This window comes from Geotrypetes seraphini, chromosome 2, assembly GCF_902459505.1.
Source record: "Geotrypetes seraphini chromosome 2, aGeoSer1.1, whole genome shotgun sequence".
In the NCBI taxonomy this organism is placed as follows: Eukaryota; Metazoa; Chordata; class Amphibia; order Gymnophiona; family Dermophiidae; genus Geotrypetes; species Geotrypetes seraphini.
Window position 1 is genome coordinate 181,636,726 of NC_047085.1, and position 12,289 is coordinate 181,649,014.

Here is a 12,289-nt window from a genome sequence, read left to right on the forward strand (position 1 = left end):
AAAGAAATGTTTTGATTTCTTTCCAAAACACTTTGATGTCTGTTGTTTTGATCATCAGTTTGGTGATGGTGGGGTCAATTTTCGCTGCCTGAGTTGCTAGAAGGCTGTCGTAAAGTTTCTTACGTCGGGTACCATTATGAGGGGGGAAGGTGAAAAGATTCTGAGTTCTTCTTGATCTGAGTAGTCGATAGCGGCAAAGACGGTTGTTCAGGTAATTGGGGGCCATACCATGGGTTACTTTGAAAAGTAAGCAGTAGAGTTTGAATTGAGTTCTTGCTTTTATCGAAAGCCAGTGAGAGTCTACATAGGCGGGTGTGACGTGGTCAAATTTGCTGAGCGAGTAGATGAGTCTGATAGCTGTGTTCTGAACGGTCTGTAGTTGTTTTATCATAGTATTTGGGCAAGGTAGGTAGAGGCTATTGCAGTAATCTAAGGAGCTGAGTATGAGGGATTGTACAATGATCTTGAAGTGTTCTTTGGAAAAGAATTTTCTTATTTTTCTTAGGTTTCGCATGGTGAAGAATGCTTTTTTTATGGTTTTGTGTATTTGTGTTTGCATTGTGCAGCCTCTGTCTAGGTGTGTTCCCAGAATTTTGAGAGTATTCTGTATTGGATATTTGATTGTGTTTACATCTAGTTCTTTTAGGGATGGTTTTTGTTCCTTCTCTAGTAGTAGGAATTTGGTTTTCTCCGCATTCAGTTTTAACTTGTGGTTCGTTATCCATTTTTCTACAGTTTCCAATGTTGTTTTCAGGCGTCCATTGGAGGTGGGGTCTTGGATGTCGAAGGGGAGGAGGATGGTTATATCATCCGCATAGCTGAAGGATGTAATGCTTAGGGCGTCTAGGGCCGTGCCTAGGGATGCTATGAAGAGGTTGAAAAGTATGGGCGATAGAGGGGATCCTTGTGGAACTCCGCAGGGGTTTGACCATGAGTTGGATAGAAGATCATTTGACTTGACTCTGTATGATCTTGTTTTGAGGAATCCTTGGAACCAGTTGAGAACATTACCTGATATTCCTATGGCATCTAGTATCTGGAGTAGTATGGAATGGTCAACTAAGTCGAATGCTGCTGAAAGATCGAGTTGGATGATTAGTAACTTATTTCCTTTGCTGAGGTGCTGACGGGCTATGTCTAGTAGGGAAACCAGAAGTGTTTCAGTACTGTGATTGGTTCTGAATCCGGATTGAGTAGGGTGTAGGATGTGGTGGTCTTCTAGGTAATTGGCGAGATATTGTGCTACTAGACCCTCTATGAGTTTGACGTATAGAGGTATAGAAGCGATTGGTCTATTGGGCCTTTGGGGTCTTTTAGTATGGGAGTAATTATGATTTCGCCAAGTTCCGGGGGGAACTGACCTTCCCTTAGGGTGGTTTGCAGCCATAGCGTGAGACCAGCTGTGAATTTAGTGGACGCTGTAGCTAGTAGATAAGGAGGACAATTGTTCAAATCACATGAAGATTTGCTGTATTTTTTATACAGCCGGTCTAGGTCTGACCATTGTGTCGTTGGGAAGTCGGTCCAGATCCTATCTGCTGAGGTGGCTTCATCTTTTGTGGGTTTTGTTAGTATCTCTTCTAAGATGTTTCGAGAGTTGTTGAATGTGGATCTGATTGTGATGATTTTGTGTTTGAAATGGTCCGCTAGTTGGGAGGCTGTTGGAGTTTGGTTTCCTAGGGTGGCGAGGTGGGGTTTGGTATCAGTGAGATTTCTGACAAGGTTGAAAAGTTTTTTTGTGTCCGGTTTATCGGTGCCAATGAGTTTGGAGTAGTAGTCTGTTCTTATTTCCTTCTGTTTGATTTTGTATTGTTTGATTTGGTGTCTCCATTCTGTTTTGGTGTGGTCTTGTTTCTGTTTTTTCCATGTCCTTTCTAATTGTCTGCATTGTCTTTTTAGGTGTAGGAGTTCGGCGTCAAACCATTTGTCTGATGGTCTGCATATTTTATTTTTTGTTTTTAGTGGTGCTAATTTGTTTAAAGCGGATTCACTTGTGGAGCGCCAGGTGTTTATGAATCCTTTGGTATTGTTTAGGTCTATTTCTGGGTCTACTGTGTCCCAGAATGTGGTAGGTTCGATTTTCTTTCTGGACTTGAAGCTTGTTGTGTGTGGCGTGGGTTTGTTGTTGTTCTGCACCCAGTTAATTGTGAAGGTGTACTTGTAATGGTCAGACCATAAGGTGGGATGCCATGAGCCGTTGGTGATGTGGATGTTTTGTGTGTTAAGGTTGGGGGAAGTGTAAGCGGCTATATCAAGTTGATGGCCCTTTTCATGCGTGGGTTCGGGATTGAGTATCTGGTAAGATAGGGTGTTGAGGTATGAAAGAATGTCCGCTACTTGTTTGGAGGTGTGGTCTTCTAAGTGGAGATTGATGTCTCCTAGGATCAGGTTATGTGTGGAGGAGAGGGAATGCTGGAGGATAAATTCTTCGAGTTCTTGTTTAGAGGTGTTCCATTTTCCTGGTGTGACATAGCAGAGAAGGCAGTTCAGAGTTCCTGTGAGAGTGTTGTCAGAAAGTTGGCAGGCTAGAAGGTCTAGGTGGGGGGTGGAGTGCATGGCTAGGACTTTAATGTTGAAGTTTCAGAAGGTAAAGAGTAAGAACTACAATATTTAAAAAAAGTAAATAAACATAACAGGTAAACACGTGGGGAATGGGTATTTACATGTCATCCTAACAAGGATGGTTATATATTGAAGGCGTTCTTAATAAAAATTCCTTAGTTTTGATTTAAAACGTACCAATGACGTTTCTTCTCTTAAGTGAACAGGGGCAGAATTCCACAGCGATGGATCTGTTACTGAAAAAATAGTTGTGTGCACCGTATTGGTATGGCTTATAGAAGGAATAGATAAGAGGTGTTGTGAAGCAGATCTTAGAGATCTTGATGGGGTGTATGGAATGAGGTATCTATGAATTCTGGACAATTAGAAATTCGAGTTTTGAAGGTTAATAGAAGAATTTGTATGTAATCCTATGTCCAATTGGTAACCAGTGGGCTTTTATTAATAACGTACTTACATGGTCATATTTTTTGGAATTAGTGATTATCTTTATTGATGTATTTTGGATTGTTTTTAAACGTCTTAGTTCTTTTTGAGTAAAGCTTTTGTAAAGTGCATTACAGTAGTCAAGACATGAGATCACCAATGAATGTATTAAGATGCTAATAGAAGAGGAATCAAGAATTTTTGTAAGATAGCATATCATACATATTTTCCATGCTTGTTTCTTTCCTATAATAATTGTAGTTCTACCCCTGATCTTTCTATATCATGTTGGTCCGTATTTGCTTTTGTCTATGTCAGGGGTAGGCAATTCCGGTCCTCAAGAGCCAGAGCCAGGTCAGGTTTTCAGGATAGCCACAGTAAATATGCATGAGATAGATTTGCATCTCAAGGAGGCAGTGCATGCAAATCCATCTCGTATATATTCGTTGTGGATATCCTGAAAACCTGACCTGGCTCCGGCTCTCGAGGACCGGAATTGCCTACCCCTGGTCTAGGTTTATAAACTTGTAACATTGTATCACTGCTTTTAAATGTACATCACTTAGAAGTTTTATAAGTGATATTATAAAATTTTAATAAAACCTGAAACCATTTCTGAACCATTGCTCTAATTTGCTCATGGTAGGATAATTTAGAATCTAGTATGATGCCCAACAATTTTATTGAAGTTACTATTTGTAGTGGAATTGGTTTGATCTGAATAGGGCTAGAAAGAGTAAGTCCATTCCTAGACACAAAAAGCATTGTTTTTGATTTATTAATGTTCAATGCCAACATAGGGCTCCTTTTACAAAGCCGCGCTAGCAGTTTTATCGCATGCACCAGATTAACGCGCGCTACAGCGCACGCTAGCTGGAAATCTACCGCCTGCTCAAAAGGAGGCGGTGGCGGCTAGCGCGTGCGGCAAGTTAGCCCGCACGTTAAGGCCCTAGCATGGCTTTGTAAAAGGAGCCCATAGTCTCATTCAGCCAGTTTCTGATTTGTTCCATTTTTTAGTTCATCTCAAATATCTCATTGACATTCTCTGGATCTATCTGATGTACTAATTGGATATCATCTGCATACGCAGATTTGATACACTACAGTCAAGCTATTTTTTAGGAACTGTAAAAATCATTTGCCACAGAATTACAGTAGCAAATATCAGTTTCTTTTATTGATATAAATTTTCAGCTACACACAATTCAGATATATTTAAAGTAATTGCCTATGTTTTCACAGATACTCATTAAATGCACCCTTCCAGTTTGTCTCCATTTTGACATCTATTAACCTTAGTGTAGGAAGATGGAATGTATTGTCTCCAAATCTCTGGCAATAATTTTGTCACTTTAACAGGAGTTTTAGCTATTCTAAAGGTTTTAGTGGTGATCAGGCTGATAAGTTGAGAGTCAAAATGTCAGTAACTTGCTTCCTTATCCAACCCTTATATAGAATAATATGTGTTTGTTTTTTGAGACTGTGTGCATTTTTGTGTTTTTAATATGTATGTAATGATTTTGTTACCTGCTTAGAATTGTGGATTTGCAGGTTATAAATATTTAAATAAATGAATAAAAAATATCCACTGTCATCCTATAGTTATGCCTATTTTAAAATAGCATATTTTAAGTCAGAGTGCACTAAACCAACAAATTAGACAAAATGTCTATATAATTTTCTTAAAATAAATCTGTGGAACAATCACAGCCTCTTTTTGCTTTGAAACTTGACAGCTAAATTGCAGGTTCAATAGGAACGAAAGAATATAATGGCCATTTCAAACACACATTAGAATAGTGGAAGCAGAGGAAAAAATAAATCTATATACCTTTCAAGCATGAAAAATTTAGTATTATCACATTTGCATCCTATATTATGAAGCTGGTCTAGTTATGTGATTTCCTAAGATTACACTGATAGCTCCCTTTCATTTATGTCATTAAATGTAAAACAACTGATATATGTGTTTTATATCTAGAATTTCATACACCGTCCTATAGCCAGATTCTTCCTGTTTTATTTTACAGAAAGGGTAACATAATAACATAGTTAAATGACGGTAAATAAAGACCTGTGTGGTCCATCCAGTCTGCCCAACAGTCACATTGAAAGCAATGTTGAACCAACAATTCAGTATATTATTACATTTTACTTGCTAAGCTCCACTATAAGATGTCTTCTACTCCCCTCAAGATATGCAAGACCTATACTCAGATGATATAAATGTAGTATAAAATATGCATACTTGCTCATGATTCATCCTTGCCATTTTCAGGGCTCAGACTATAAAAATGTCTGCTCTGCACTAGCCCTACTTCCCAGCTATTGAGATGCCCTCAGTACCTACTGATCTGTCTTGCCACATACTGGACACAGAACATAGAAATCTATCCAGCATTGACTAAACTTTCTCACTGCTGGAGTTGCCATCAAAGTAAACTCCAGCCCATCCTAATCTGTCTTGCCATATATGGGACTCAGACTGTAAGAGTCCCATCTGGCATTGGCTTCACTTCCCCACGCATTATTAATTCATGATTAAATTATCTCTCTGACATTTCTAGGACATAGACTGTAGAAGTCTGCCTGGTACTATTCATTAGGTTCTAGCTACTGGAATTGCTGTCGAAGCCCACTTCAGCCTATCTAAACTATCTTGATATTTGTGGGACACAGACTAAAAGTCTGCCCAGCACTGTTCTTATTTTCAAAATACTGGAGTTTCTCTGTCAGAGCCCTCTCCAGCCCATTCTAAACTAAATTTCCATATATAGGTCACAGGCCATGCAAGTCTGCCAAGTACTGATCTTAGTTCTTCATAGCCGAAGTTACCATCTAAGTAGCATTTGACACATCAAACACACAGGCAACCATTTGAGTTTTGGTTTTATACCATTCATTTTCTAATTCTGTGGGAGGTGTACTAGCCGAGGAGGAATCTGAGGGTACTATGAGACTGACCTCTATGAAGGAGAAAACTGTTTGGTATGCTAAATCTAGAATGGTAATTATGTCCTTGGCGGGAGTAAAATTATGGAATTCCCTCCCTGGCATTCTGAGAGCCTGTTCTGACCATTTACAGCTTAGAAAAATGTTAAAGACACAACTGTATATGGAGGCTTTTCTTTGAAATTTTGCTTGTAGGTATATTTAATAAGAAACTTAAACTGATATCATTGCACTATACTTAATGAAGATTGACAACATATAATTTCCTCCAGTTTTTGATGTTATCTTTAGTGGATTAAGCTATTACATGATTGCACTGTAATTGAAAGTATTTTGTACTTGTACTGTCTTTAAACTATTGTGAATGTTTCATTTGTTAACCGCTTAGTCATAGGCAGTCTAGAAATTTTAAAAATAAAAATAATTAGAGATCCTCTGTGTTCATCCCATGCCTGTTCATCCTCTATGTTCATTCCATGACTGATTTTGTCTCCACCACCTCCCTCATGAGGGCATTGCTGGCCTCAAACACCTTCTCCGTAAAAATGAATTTCCTGACATTACTCCTAAGTCTACCACCCTGCAACCTAAACTCATGTCACTAGTGTTACCATTTCCCTTCTCTGTTTGCTCCTATATTAATAACTTTTGTGTATATCAACATCTGTAACATCTCCCCTGTCCCTCCTCTCCTCTAGAGTATATATATTCAGGTCCTCCAGTCTCTTTTCGTATGTCTTTTGGTGCAAGCTCCACACAATTTTGATAGCTTTCCTCTGGACCATTTTGAGTTGTTGGTTGTTTTTTTTTTGGGGGGGTTTACATCCTTAGTATGATATAGCCTCCAAAACTGAACACAATACTCCAAGTGGGGCCTCACCGATGACTTGTACAGGGATATCAATGCTTCTTTCTTCTGCTGGTTATTTCTTTCTCTATACAGTCTAACATCCTTCTAGATACAGTCATTGCCTTGTCACACTGTTTTGTTGCCTTGAGATACTCAGACACTATCATTCTAAGGTTTCTCTCCCCATCTGTGCATATCAGTTTCTCACCTCCTGGGATATATGGTTCTTTCAGATTTCTGCTCCCCAGGTGCATCACTCTGCGCTTCCTTGCACTGAATTTTAATAGCCAAACATTAGACCATTCTAATAACTTTTGCAGGTCCTTTTTCATGTTTTCCACTCCCTCCGGGATATCCGCTCTATTACAAATCTTGGTATCTTCCACAAAATGCAAACCTTACCTTCTAACTGTTCGGCAATCTGCCCCAGCACCAATTCTTGAGACCCTTTCCATTTTCCGGGACTACTGTATTCCATTAAGCAACACCCACTTTATGCCACTTACCTCCTTTTTCTCTAAAAGCTCACACATTTCTGCTGCCACTCTTTCATATTAACTATAAAGCAAAAGTTAAAACCACATAGAACAGCAATAACTTGTGTCATTCTTTGTCAACATAAAAACATGATGAAATATATAAAGGCCAAATGGCCCAGCCAGTCTACCCATCCACAGCATCCACTATCTCCTACTCTCCCTAAGAGATCTCAAGTACCTGTCCCATGCTTTCTTGAATTCAGACACAATCTTTGTCTCCACCATCTCTACTGGGAGTCTATGCCACGCATCTACCACCCTTTCTGTAAAAAAAAGTATTTCTTTAGATTACTCTTAAGCCTATCACCTCTTAACTTCATCCTATGCCCTCTCATTCCGGAGCTTCCTTTCAAATTAAAGACTTGCCTCATGAGCATTTATGCCACATAAGTACGTAAACGTCTCTATCATATCTCCCCTCTCCTGCCTTCCTCCAAAGCAGGGGTAGGGAACTCCGTTCCTCAGAGCCGTATTCCAGTCAGGTTTTCAGGATTTCCCCAATGAATATGCATTGAAAGCAGTGCATGCAAATAGATCTCATGCAGATTCATTGGGGAAATCCTGAAAACCCGACTGGAATATGGCTCTTGAGGACCGGAGTTCTCTACCCCTGCTCCAAAGCATACATATTGAGACTTTTAAGTTTGTCCCTATATGCTTTATGATGAAGACCACTGACCATTTTAGTAGCCTTTTACTATTTTTATTTATATTACACTTTTCTTATATACTTAACATTTTTCATCACACTTGTGAGAAAATACTTGTTTTGTATATATAAAACATTTCTCAATTTAAGACAGCAGTCACTAAACAGCATAAAGAACAAAAGCAACTCGGTTAAAATGCTGATTTTACTTTTATCTTCAAGGTAAAAGTTTTAAAAAAAAAGGAATACGTTATAACATGTTTTTATAGTGGAAAAATTAAAACAATTGTTCTTCCAGCAGAGTCTAGGTTGACTGTGTATATAGTTATACCTATTATGACTCATAAACATAGCTTTTCACAATTCTACCAGCCCCATCCATGCTCTACGCATTCAGTAATCCTATACATAAAGACAAGTCTACTAGAATAAGGCATGTCATTACAAGTTATAATTAAATATAATTGCATGAAAATGTTCTCTCTGGATATGAAAACTTTTTATTTGGAACAAAATACTATCAAGTTTCAAGTTTATTGTATATTTGATTATTCGCTTACTCAAATTTCTAAGCGATGCACAAATCTTTAAAATTGTATACAATTAAAAGGGCATCAACACAGACAGATTAAACAGATTGCACATGCATAACATGATAAGGACTAACAGTATGAATATGTTGAAACGAAAGGAAAGGATGGGTAAGAACTACATATTGCTGATAGAAAAGAGAACAATTATGGTAAAAAACAATAGGGAGGGAATAAACAATGAACCTTAAAGAGGTTATAAAGATGGAATGGAACTCCCAATTAGACTGTTTTAGGCATCAAAGGCATGTATTAATAATTTTGAGTGAAGGAATAACTAATAAATGTTATTACTATTAGAGTTACATTTTGTTCACCAAAGGGAGGGGAGGGTGACATACTGCTTGCTATGACTGTAATATGTCTGGAACAATTTCTATGAGTTAATATATCATATCTCTTCCCTGGCCATAATTAAATTCCTGACTATTATCCGAGTGTATCGAAAAACACCTGTGTTGATATATTCCTAATCTTCTAAAAATCACAGGACTGTATGTAATAATACATATACAAAAATTCTTTATATAAATATAATGTGCTCAATCCCATAACCATTATGCCAACAGATCAGCAAAAGGTTACCATGGGACCATCATAGCCACATCAAGGTCCTACAACTGCCAATAAAATTTACATCAATAGAGAATTTTTTTTTACCCCCCCCCCCCCCACACACACACACACTTAAATTATAAAAGATGTCTGGTAGCTCCAGCTTTCTCCAAGAATCAAATATCTGTGTCTTTTAGTATATGTACTGCCGAAGCGAACACTTCCCTGTGTGTCTTTAAACATTTCCAAGACTCCCCTTATACTTGAAATCGGGTTTCACTGAGAAATGCTTCTTAATTGGAACTCTGAGTCTGTTAGGATTTAAAGCTCAAAAAAACTGGGAGTAACCTCTATGAGGAAAAACTGGGAGTAACCTCTATGAGGTTTAGTCTGGTCTAGGTAGTATGCCAGAACATGTTTGCAGTCCAAGGTATGGAGAGCTGCCTCACCTGTGATTTTGGAAAGAGCACAAGTAGAACTAAAGACTGGTTGAGATGGAATTCTGAAATTACCTTATCCAGGAATTTTGGTTGCATTTGGAGGACTCTGTCATGGTAGAATCTTATATATAGTGGATTTGATACTAGTGCTTGAAGCTCATTCACCCGGTGGGCAGTCATTAGGGCTATAAGGAAAACAACCTTTCATGTGAGAAATTTGAGAGAGCAGGATGAGAGTAGCTCAAAGGGAGACTTCAAAAGAGCAGAATAGTATCATATTGAGAATCCAGGCAACAGGTAGAGGCTTGATAGATGATTTAGTGTGGTAAAGTCTGTTCATGAATCTGGATACCAATGGCTGAACAGAAAGAGGTTTGTTGTCCAAGAGAGCGTGAAAGGCACTGATGGCACTGAAATGTATTTGAACCGAGTTGATCTTGAGGCCTGAATTAGAGATATAAAGAAGATAGTACAGAATGGATATGAGACAGGTTCAAGAGAATGTAGTACATATCCAGCAGAGAATCTAGTCCATTTGCAGTAATAACATCATTGAGTGGAAGCTCTTCTAGATGCTTGAATGATCTCAGATACTGCCTCAGAAAGGGTGAAGGCATTTTCTTGCTCGGTGAAAGAAACCATGATACTAGTGCTAACAAAATTTCCAATTTTTATTAAAAATTTGATACAATGCTTATAAAAACTTTCTAAGCAATTACGTAATACAATTGGGGAGAAAACATAAAAAAGAGACATTGACTTTAACTTACTTGAAACTCATGGAAGTAGGGGTAGAACTACAAATTAATACAGAAAAGGAAAACAAAGAACTAAAACAAAAAGGCGAAGGGTTAAAAGCTGCCAGATTGAGGCTTGAGTTGTGAGTTGCAATATTACAATATTGTAACTTGTGAGGTGTGAAAATTGGGAGACAAATCTAAGTACTGTATATCCAACAAGGGTTGGAATGGGGAAGAGATCCATTGTTGTGTCAGCACTAAGGATGGCTCCAAGTAGTATAGGTCCTGGGTCAAGAGCTCTAGGAGGAGAGGGAAACAAGGTTGATTTTATTTATTTATTTAGTTGTTCAATTATTTATATACCACTTATATCCTAAGTGGTTTACATTCAGGTACTTTATCATATTTTCCTATCTGTCCCAGTGGGCTCAAACTCTAGTGTACCTGGGGCAATGAGGGGATTAAGTGACTTGCCCAGGGTCATAAGGAACAGTGAGGGATTTGAACCCACAGGCTGTAGCTCTAACCCCTGTGCCACACACAGCATGGTGCTTTGAGGATCATGATAACCTGTTCTTGGCAAAGTATGAGTAAAGTCTTCCCAATGAGAGGTATTAGAAGGAAGGCATAGAGGAATTTGTTCTCCTAATGGAGAAGGAAAGCATTTGACTCCGGATGATTGGAGGCATGTAGTCTGGAACAGAAGAGCGGCAACTTGTTGTTGTGGGGGGAAGTGACGAGGTCTATGTCCGGAGTCTTCCATTTGGAGAAAATCTGACTTAAGATGGTTGCATTGAGAGACCACTTGTGGGGTTGCATTTTGTTTCCCCTCTTGATATACTGCCCTGAGAAGAATACTATGAGCACTTACCCTGGTCCAAATGTGGAGTGACTCCTTGCAAAGAGGGCGAGAGCCTGCACCTCCTTGTTTGTTCAGATAGAACATGGTGATTCATTTGTCAGTTCAAATGAGGACTACTTACTGAAAAAGTCTATTTTTGAATGCCTTGAGAGCATTGTTGCTTGAAATTCAAAAGGGGCCAACTGGGTGCCGTTAGGACTACCAACCCCAGATGACTCGCAGTCCTACGGATGACATGCCCTAGCATGGGCCAAAGGGGAAACACATACAAGAGCCCTTTCTCTGACCACAGTTGGATTAACACATCCAACTTAGCGCTTCCGGGCTCGTATCTTTGGCAGTAAAAGTAATCCACCTTTGTGTTTACAGCCAAGGCCATCAGATTCACCTGTGGATGCCCCCACTGCTGAACTATGGAGGTGAACGTCTGGGGGGGACAGACTATTCAGAGTCGAGAGTCTGCCAACTGAAAAAGTCAGCCTGCACATTTTCCACCAAAAGAGGAGTTGAGCTTCTAGGTGTAATGGAGTGCTTCTGGTGCCTCCTTGCCTGTTGACATAGGCCTCTGCTGTCACATTGTCCACGAAGACTCTGACTGCCTGAAGCGCTAGTCGAATAGCACTGTGTTCTAGTTGATTTATGGACCACTTTTGCTGAACCAGAGTCCAATGACCCTAAACTGGGTGTCCGTTGCAATGGCCCCCTCCCCAACTGTAAAGGCTTTCATTGGTCATTAGAATCTTCCAGGAAGAAATTTGGAAAGCTATGCTCTTGAGAGGGTAGCTGGCTGCAGCTACCATCGCAGACTGCACTTCCAGTAACAAGGGAAGCGGTTGCTGAATCATGGAACAGAGTGGAGTGTATTATTCTGGATTGGAAATTGGTCAAATTTTCAGTTTTCTAGGTGGAAAATAGTAAAGCACCCCAGGGATCTGAAATGGGATCAGTGTTTGTTAACATATTTATAAGTAAGGTTGTCAGATTTTCAGGTAGCACAAAAGTGTTCAGAGCTTTTAGAACACAAGTGGATAGTTAGGAATTGCATTGGGATCTTGGATAGACTAGGGCTGAGGAATTGCGGGCCTGCTGATGGGCAAGTGCCTACCAGGTTGTAGTCTTCCCTC

General features: G+C 39.3%; 1 protein-coding gene across 3 annotated transcripts in view; it reads left to right on the top strand.

Annotated features, from left to right (window-relative positions):
- Positions 1–12,289, top strand: part of CTDP1 (CTD phosphatase subunit 1) — a 287,209-nt gene that overhangs the window by 273,632 nt on the left and 1,288 nt on the right. The window lies entirely within an intron of this gene.